Source organism: Micromys minutus (genome assembly GCF_963924665.1).
Source record: "Micromys minutus genome assembly, chromosome: 19".
NCBI lineage: Eukaryota > Metazoa > Chordata > Mammalia > Rodentia > Muridae > Micromys > Micromys minutus.
Window position 1 is genome coordinate 42301323 of NC_137954.1, and position 10764 is coordinate 42312086.

Consider the following 10764-nt stretch of genomic DNA (forward strand, 5'->3'; position numbering starts at 1 on the left):
TCCCAGTGTAGAGAATGCCAGGTGGGTGTGGGTAGGTGGAAGTGGGAGCTTCCTCATAGAAGCAGGGAGAGGGAGAATGGAAGAGGAGGAAACTGGGAACCGGGAGGGGGGTAACATTTGAAATGTAAATACATAAACTATCCAATAAGAAAGAAAACTATATTTCAAATAAATTATATAATTATGTATTTGTAAAGTGGATTTTAATCAATTAAGTGTTATTCTCATCATAAAATAATTTTTAAAAAGATATTTAGCAAACAGGCAGTAGTATTGAGAAATATTTATGTGCCGATATATCGTGTATTCCTGTTCAAATGGGAGTTTATAGAAGATGGGATGGTACACGTGATGCTAGGGAGACTGAGAGAGGAAGTTTATGAATTCACGGTAACCATGAAGTACATAAATTGAGTCCATCCTGAGCTATATAGAGCAGCTAACTATCTGGCAGCTATCTGGGACTATGTTGTGAACTTCTCAAATAAAAATTAATGAATAAAATTAGCAATCAAATGGTATCTTACAAACTAGTACTTAGAGTCCATATTCTCAATTATGTTCTCAACCTGTCTAAAGGTGACTGTTTTCTCCTTTCTTCTTTCTTTCTTTGTTCATTTGTTCCTTTCTTTCTTTCTTTCTTTCTTTCTTTTTTTTTTCTTTCTTTCTTTCTTTCTTTCCTTTATTCCTTTAGTTCATTTATTCTTTATTCTATTTCCCTGATCTTTAGATTTATCCTACCTACCTACCTACCTACCTACCTGTCTGTCTGTCTGTCTGTCTGTCTCCTACCTACCTACCTACCTACCAATCTATCTCTATTCACATTTAGGAATCTTATCTGGAGCTCATTTATCCCAGGTTAACCTTAAATTTTTGACAACTCAGCTTCTGCTCACTGAATATATTTTCTTAGAATGTAATACTGCTTAGATGACAACATCCAAATTACAAAAATTAAAATATGCCCAAGTCAAGAATTCTTTAGGAGAAAATTGAATGTGTTTTTCCACTGTACACATTTTATATTTATAATAAAAGAAAATGGCCTAAAGACATTTGCATGACATTTTATCATGAGTTTTTATCTACTTATGGTTTTGGTGTCTATTTTTAAAGAACATCCAGTCTTGAATGTTTTCTTAGACACACTGCTTTTTAAAAATTACTTTATTTCTAGAAAATATCATGGTGATCCTACATACTTTTTGATAAAGTTGGTATATACATTTTTAATTCAAATTATCTTTACACATTGTATTCTGATCCTAGTTTTTCCTCTCTTGTCTTCTCAGATCCTTCCCACCCCTACACTTATTAGTGCATGCTTTCTTTTTGTCTACCTTTAGACAAACAAACAAACAAAAACCCAGGCAGATATATATAAAACCAGAATAAAGCCAGCAGGCAGGCAGATAGAGGAAAAACAAAGAAAAAGCACTAGAAACATATACACAGGCAGAGACACAGACACATATGTATACACAAAACCCATAACAACACGAAATTGTGAATCATATATAAACAAAACATATAGCTAAAAATACACAAACAAATGCCTGATGAGACAAAACATAGTCAAAATACTGCTGAATTTGTTTTATGTTGGGCACTTACTGCTAGAAATGAAATTTCTTTTAGGGGTGATTTGTATACGCAGTGATTTTCCAGTAAGGAAACTAATATGTGTTCTTTGTGAGAAGTTGTCAATTAAAGATAGCCTCTGGGTTAGGGACAGGGCTCCTGCCTAATTACACACATGCATATTAAACGTAGCAGATTTTGAGAATCCTGCCACTGTATTTGAGCATGAGTCCTTTCTGGAAGGAGCTGTTTCCTTGGCATCTTCCATTCTCATGGCTATAATTTCTCTACCTCCTCTTCCACACAGAACCCTGAGTCTTGAGAGAAAGAGGGGGGTTTGATGAAGATATTGCAAGGGCTCTCACTCTGCACATTGTCCAGCTGTGGGTCCCTGTATAAGTTCCCATTTACGGCAGGAGGAGGCTTCTCTGATACTGGCCGAATGGGGGATTGATTAATAGATAGAGATGAATTGTGTTAGGAATCATTGCATTTCTATGTGCTTTTTAACAAAACAACACTATCTGGTTTCCCCTAACTCAGTGCCGAATATAGTTTGAGGATTTTGGCCACCTGAGTAGTTCTGGACATGGATTCCATCTCATGGAGTGGCTCTTCAATCTAATCAGATAGTGCTTGCTTACTGTCTTAGTTAAGGTTTCATTGCTGTGAAGAGACATCATGACCAAGACAACTCTCAGGAAAGCTCTGAAAAAAATTGAGGCTGGTTTATAGTTTCAGAGGTTTAGTCCATGATTGTCATGGAGAGAAACATGATCTTTGAGTCAAGAGTTCTACCTCTTAATCTGCAGGCAACAGAAGGAGACTGTGTACCATACTGGGCACAGCTTGGAGTATATATGACCTCAAAGTCTGCCTCCATAGTTGGCGCACTTCCTAACTCTTGTGCCACTATTGTACTAGTAGATCGTGCAGGCAGATCATTCTATTTCCTCTACTTTAGAGTTTTCTCCATCACCCCTTCTCCCACGTTATACCTAACCTCTGTGGTGATATGCATTCCAGCATGCATATCAATGGCTTGAAAATTTAACATCACATAAAGGAGAATACATACCATATTTATCTTTTTATGTCTAGATTACCTCACACAGAAGGATATTTTCTATCTCTATTTACCTGAGGATTTCATGATCTTGTCTTTTTTTTTTCTCAACCGAGTATTAATCAATTGGTTAACTGTATTACATTTTAATTATCCAGCCATTTGTTGATAAATATGAAGGCTGTTTCCAATTTCTGCATATTATGAATAAAACAGTGATGAATATAGATGAACAAATATCACTGTAGAAGAATGTAGTCATTTCAGGACATGGCAAAAGTGATATAGCTTGGTCTTGCGGTAGATTGGTTCTTATCTTTATGAGGAACTGTCATATTGATTTCCACAGTGGTTTCCACAGTTTCCACTGCCACAAACAATGGCTGAGTGTTCTGTTTAGCTCGATATCTTTGTCAACATAAGCTGTCATTTGTTTTATTGATCTTGGACCATTCTGATAGGAGACAGGTGAAATGTCAGAGTAGTTTTCTTAAAATGTTCTCAGGCATTTGCGTTCCTTTTGTGAAAATTCTACTTTTAATCCTGTACCTCATTCTTTAATTGGGTTATTTAATGGCCAGCTTTTTAAAAGTTAATTGTATATTTTAGGTATCAGCCCTTTATCAGATGTGTAATTGGTAAAGATATTTTTTTCATTCCGTAGCCTGTGTCTTTCTCTGGATGATGGTGTCCTTTGCTATACAGAAGTGAAACTTTATTTTTTTCAAACCTAATTTGTAAAGATGGTTCTTAAACCCTTTAATCTCCCTTGTAGCCCACCACAAATCATAGGTAGTGAAAAAGAAAAGATACGGGTGAAGTGGAACTGTTTAGAAAGGTTCTTTGGAGCAACTCCTAGTCTGTGTGGTCTGGAGATCGGCAGTTCAGTTCACAGGTTAGCATACAGTGACAGCTTGATTCACTTGCAACATTTTACAGACACACCAGCAGTTTAGTTCAGTAGAGTCGGGTTAGCAGGGGCAGTGACAAGACCTAGCAGAGACAGCCAGGCCTCAGACTAGGCTCAAGTCAGCAGGAGGGACCAATAGGCACACCAGAAGTTCTCGGCTGTGCTTCTTGCAGTGAAGTGAAGATCAGTAAAGATGCATTGCACAGTTAACTAACTCAACCTCCATCACTGTTTGTCAAGTCCTATTTATACACTCCAAACATCACATGTCCTCTACTGGTCTTGCCTGCCCTGTATTTCTTGTAGGCAGTACAAATTTTGGGTCCAAGGTTTGTGGGTGGGTTGGTGTCCTTATCCCTCTACTGGAAGTCCTACCTGGATATAGAAGGTGGCCACTTCAGGCTCAGTATCCCCTCACTGTTAGGAGTCACAGTCTGAGTCACCCTCATAGACTCTCTAGATAGAGTCTCCCCCATCCCAGGTCTCTGGCATGTCCTAGATATGTCTCCCCATTTCCCCAACCCCTGCTAGCTACTGATTTTCATTCACCAGCCATTCTCCCGGGGTCCTCTCTTCTCTGAGCAGGTAGGGGCTCCCTTGGGTATTCTCCCACCCACTCTGAAAGGCTAGGTACTCCTCTCTTGCTGAGGTCAAAAAAGCAACCCAACAAGAAGAACATTTCCCAGAAACAGGTAACATCTTTTAGGATATCCTCCCAGCACAGTTGTTCAGGACCCACATGAAGACCAAGCTGCACATCTGCTACATGTGTGTGGGGATGCCTAGATCCAGCCCATGTATGTTCCTTGGTAGTTCAGCCTGAGACCCCCAAGGGTCCAGATTTGTTAACTCTGTTGGTCTTCCTATGGAGCTCTTATTCCTTGTAGGACCCAGAATCCTTCCTCCTGTTCTTCCATAAGAGTCTCCAAGCTCCATACTGGGCTTTGTTGTGAGTCTCCATCCTCCTAGTCAGATGGCACAAAATTCAGCTGGGTCAAACTCTTAGAAGACAGCCATGCTAGGCTCCTGTCAGCAAGCACAATGGAGTGTCATTAATAGTATCAGATGCTGGTGTTTGCCCATGGGATTGGTCCCTAGTTGGGCTGGTTATTGTTTGTCCATTTCCTTAGTCAGTGCCCCATCCCCTGTCCCTGCATTTCTTTAGATGGGATGAATTTTGGTCAAAAGTTTTTCTTAACTGATATCTTGAATTGTCTGTCTTGTGTTTCAACTATATTGCATTTCTCAGGGCTGACTATAGGATTACTGAGCTTCTTTTAGAGGCATACTTCTTGATTTTCAGAGTTTGTATATTTTCACTATTGTTTAGGGTTCTGGAGTTGGGCTGATTGAAATGACTCAGCTGTTGATATCTGGTCTTGCCTTTGTTGGGTAGTGTTCTGTTTCTGTTGCCATCTCTTAGGAAATTGTAGTGACTATCTAAAAGTGGTGTGTGAGGGAGGGTGATACCTAGAGGGTAGATTTCTTTTCTCACAGGAGAAGAGGAGGGCAGAATGCAGGAAAGATTTGTGTGAAGTGATCCTGGGAGGAGAGGGAAGTTATTGTTGGGATACAAAGTGAATAAATAATTTAATTTAAAGAGTGGTACCTGACAAAGCCTGTGACATCATCCCAGTGCACACATTCATAATAAATAAATGCAATCAAATTATAAAAAGGCAGTGTTTGTGAAGAATGAAATGTCTGAGATTTGTTCTTTAAAGTGTCTTACTGGTGAAGTAGAAGTTCTGTAGAACTTCCAAGTCACTGAGAGGCCTGTTTTCCACACAGAAGGCAATGGAACATTACATGGAAGAGTGGTATTAACCCACCACGGTTCCAGCGATCACAATAGGAACAAGGACCCTGAGGGTCTTCCATCAATGTGACTGGGATGTTTCCAAATAAAACAAATGAAATTCATCGAAATTAGATTTGTATCTGTTTACTCTGTGAAAAAGTATCAGCACACCATGAAAAATCAGTTCATCCAGACCCCCTTGAAATAAATAATACAGTGTCTGGTGCTGAATGCACTGACTTTGACAACTAAAGCCTGCCTGGAAATTGTTTGGATGGGGAGTTAACAAAGGGACTTTTGTGTTAAATGTGTCACTGTTTTACACAGTCACAGGGAAGTTTGTAGTATACAATGTACATGTGGGATACATTTGCTCACCTTGTTAATTTGGATAAATTCGTATTGTAGATGCAAACTTTAACACTTTGTGCCCACATTCATGAGCTTCATAACTGCTGTTGTTTAGGTCTTTATTTTTCCCGCTTAAGTTTCTCTGAGGAACACTGTCAGTGTAACCACTCTGACTAATGACTTTTCTAACAGTGCCCAACGTGTGTGTGTGTGTGTGTGTGTGTGTGTGTAGACATCTTTATGAAACAAAGAACTGGGTGTGCTAGCTACTTTTGTGTTGTTTCCCTTGATGTTTTTCTATTTGGAAGAGGGAACTTGAGCTTGTTTTCTTGTTTCACATGACTTTGACTGACACTGTACTATTCTGAGTCTTGACATCAACGATTGTCTCCTTTTCTGTTCATCTTGTAGGTACTTTTTGTGATCCCATTGATGGAGCTTTTTGCCTCTGCCTCTTGTTAATTGTCTTAGGTTTTACAGCAGTGATGCTCTGGGTGTATACACAGCACAAGCCTGTTTTGTTTATAGAATCTTGTTATACTGATACTTTAGCACATACATTTTGTTTGCATTGCAATTTGCTTAGTCTTAGGTGTGTGCTTTGTGTATTTGCTAAATTTGCTGAACTTCCAATGGTGGTTTTTACTTGATACCAATCTCTGTCTTCCAAGTCATTGACAACTAAAATGGTCCTTCTTCTCAGCACCACATTTCCCTATGAACTACACATACAGTTGGTGCTCCTTCACCCACACGGTAGAGCATGAAGATTAAAGGTAGAATAAAGAAGAACAAAGAACAAGAGCTCCAGGCATGGGTTAAGTCCATGAAATCTGCCCCCTTTTCCTTCCACCCCCTCTCTGTTCTTTTCTTCTTTTCTTTCTTCATTCTTTATCTTGTGCTTTCTACCTGAATGAGACTGCTAGATTTCTAATTACTTAAATTTGATAGTTCTACTAAACATCTTTTGTAGAAGGGGAAAAACCTCCCAGCCTCTTTCCCTGAAAGACAACCAAATCCTGCTTTATGTACAATTGCTCTGTGCTTTGAACCTATGTATTGAGTCTTGTACGCTCATATTGCCTGATAGTTATTTCTACCCAATTACACTATTATTACTACTGATGTGGCCAGTACTTGCTGTGCTATTATTACAGATAATGAAGCCCAAACCATATTTCCACTGATGCTGGGTAATTTTATCCCAGGTCTCCTCACAATATACAGAAGGCAGACAGACTTCATGTTCTTGAATCCTCCTCATTTTGTGCTTTCTCACTGTGCTCTTGTAACAAGAACATTCATGTGTGATTAAGGAGGCTGCAGGAAACATTTATTAATCGCTGAAGGCAGTTCCAGTCAGGTGCTGGGCAGAAAAAGCAAAGATTCACACTGACTTCTTGGCTGGCTTCAGAGAACCATTCCTTTATACATGTAACACTTCCCTGAGAGCTTCTAATACTGACCTCTAATGCCCTATAAGTTTTTCACACTAAGATTGTGGTTTCATGGTGGTGACGCGTGTGACCTTCACTACTGACCTTCTCCAATGGTTGACTAATTTTAATTTTTCTTAAAAAAAATAAATACTTCATGCTTCTGATGCATAAGGTGTCTCTACTTTCACTGCTCCAAACCTTGATAACAATTTGAAACTCAGACAAGGAGCCTGAGATTAGGGAACCTGGTTTGATAAGCCACATAACTTGAAGAGCACATAGGACAGACTAGTGTCTGTCTCATTAGGACTAGTGTCTGTCTCAGCTTTGATGTCTGAAGCTACTGCTTCTGCTTTCTTAAAGGGATTTCCTGTGTTCACTCCAGTGACACTGCCTCAGTGAGTTCTTTTCTGATCTTCTGTGGCTGCAGCTTCTCTGAGCATCTCCAGTGAACTGTGAGAAAATTTGAGTCATTATTTGGTCCCGAGTCCTGACTATGGGTGAATGGAAGGTATGTCACTTTACTGTACTACAAAAAAAAATAACAAAAAGAAAAACAGTTTTCCCATTATGTGGTCTCTAGCAATTTTATAAAGTTGTGAAGAAAGGCTGCCTGAGGAACTAGGTTTCATTGCAATTTCTCTGATCGATGTGGGACCCAGGTGATCAGTTTTTGTTTTATTTCCAAGTAGATTTTATTTTTAGCCTAAGAAAACTCTGGGTTGTCTGTTCAGTATGTAGACTCTTTCCTCCTTTTTGAGGGACAACTTAATCCCTGTAAAGATTGGAGATCTGAGACTAGTTTTATATTGTATTTATGAAATCTGATTTCATCCATATTGCTTTACTGATTTCAGTGATCTGAACTGATTAAATATATTTTTTTATCTACACCTTCAGTTATTGTATAAACTATAAGCTATAAAGATGACATTACCTGTATAAATAAAGAGTCCATTTAAATACAGTCAACATTTGGTCTAAGGCATAAGTTTGTCAACTTTTCTAAAATTCGTAAGACATTGTTCCCAAGTTTTCTTGTCAAAGGTTTAAACTGTGTGTCTTTTAACTGAAAGTCAATCAATAAATAAATACTTTTTTTTCTGTAAACATAAATGATTTTTAAAAAATATGCAAAAGGGATTTGGAATTTTTTTTAATGAGCCATTGTCATTGGAAAATTTTACATGCACTCAATAAACAAACACTTTAAAGGATCCTGTACTAGTTTGATTTATGTTCTCAATAATTTAGAATGTGTTCTAAGATAATTCAATTATTTATTTAAGAATTTCTGTTTATTGGTATGAATTAGTTAACTTATTTGAGTAAGCAAAGTAAAACATAGGGAATGAGAAAGAATTTCTTTTGTTGGACAAAGTTAACTTATCTTCATTTACTTTCTCCTACAGAGGAGTAGCCCAGGTGCTCTGCATGTCTGAGTCTTGTAAATTCCATCTCTATACCTGCCCTGTAGGAAATCTCCTGTGAATTGATCCTCAGTTATCAGGTTTTTAGATGTTTGATAGTTTCTCCTCATTGTTCACTTATTCTAGATTCTTCCTAAATCCCTCCTTGGGTGCTCAGTTTATCACAAACATTTTTGACCTCAGAAATTTGTAAAATGGAAGCAAGAACACACATGCACAGTAACCAAGCACTGTACCATTAGAATTCCTGAGAAGGACATGATAAATTGAGATATTACAGAAGAAGAACTGGCAAAAGTTGTTTAGCTCATCAGGACGGTCATGTGCCAGAGATGATATATTAGCTGGTACCCAAGCAATATGAAAAAGAGGTTTTGAAGTTCTTCAATTCCCACAAAAATGGTCTGGAAATTTGCTTGGAGATGAGATAAAGTGTCCTATAAACATGCATAAAATAGTTATTAGCTTGAAACAATGTGTGTGTGTGTGTGTGTGTGTGTGTGTGTGTGTGTGTGTGTGTGTGTGTGTGTGTGGTCAATTCCACTGTAAACTAGCTTACCTTATTTTATTATTTTAGATATCAATAGTTTCATCTAGTGATTAATTGAAGAATAACTGAAATATTGGATTAATTGTGGTGTATATATTTTCAAATACTGTAGCTTTAGTTAAAGTGATATATTAATAATGTAGTGAGTTTTGCCTAACATATTGTTTTGGAGAATAATAAACCCTTTCAAAAATATTATCAATGTTATTCATTAAGAGTTAATAACAGCATATGTAACATTAACTCAGATTCTTTCTAAAAACCTTTATTCCTAAAGAATGATAACACCTAAACATGTTATAAAATATTAAAATTTCATATTTTATACTTTATATAATATACTTTTATAAAATATGCAGATGTTATTATGAAAGCAGATAATTTTTGACGCAATGTTTTTGTACTTATAATATTGGTCTGGAAAGATGGCTCAACAGTTAAGAGCACTTATTGCTCTTGCAGAAGACTGAAGCTTGGTCCCCAGTATCCATGTTGGGTAGCTCACAGCTGCCTGTAATTTCAGGTCCACGGGAATCCAACCTTCTCTTCTGGCCTCTGCAGGGACCTGAATTCATGTGCAGATACCTACAGACACCAAATGTACACAGAGTTTGAGATAAGATACATCTTTTAAAATATTATCTCCAAATACTGGGCAAAATATTGACTTGATTTTGGAAGAAGACTACATTAGCTAGAACACACATTGGAAAGCTCTTGGAAGCCTTGTCTCCTGTGGCTGCAGTTCTGCCTTATCAAACTTCTGGAATAATGAAGTTATCATTTTCTTATCTAACATGAAGGCCAAGATGACTTGCAGGATGAAGGTGATGCTGACACTCTAGCAGTATGCTCTGCAGCAGCGACTTCTTTTAGTTGGAAGATCTGCAGAATTTTTCATCTGTGAAATGGAGGCTAGATTATCCTGTTGATATGTGAAAATAAAATACGAATTCAACAGTGACTAAGTGCTTCCTGGGTTGATGTTCGTGGCTTGGTGGTATATATAGTACCCACAATGCACTATTTAGGACAATGGAAGCATTATTGGGGCACAGGAACCTACCAGACTTGCTCAAAGAGGGGCAGGGTTTGTATCTGCTGTTACTTGATTCAGGATTCTTTCCAATACAGAATGCCAGATTCATTTGTGAGTTTATGTTGGAGAAATGGACCTAGAATATTGCTGTGCTAACAGTTTTGCAACTAAAAATGACCACTTAGGAAACGCATATATGTGGTCCATCTGCTTCATTGAGGGAGCTGTAAATGTAGAAAGAAATAAATTACTTCCATTAATATGTTCCTATGAGTGCATTTCTTGTAAAGTTCTTGAAAGTATTTGTCATTTCATACTTAATACTATACTAATTCACAATAATGACCTGAGGATCTCTTGGAGATAACTTAATTGTGCAATGAACATTCAAAAGCAGCAATATAAAATCAGGAATATGGATACTAAAATGTACTTGCTTTATTTATTTTGACAAGGGCAGTTTACTTTCTGCAATTCAAAATAAACTTCTACTGTAAATGTACTAAAGTTTCATTAAAGCAATAAAATCTGAATGGGAGACTTCACTAAGGGCTACCAGCATTATATCATTACTAAATGAGTTAAATGCCAGGT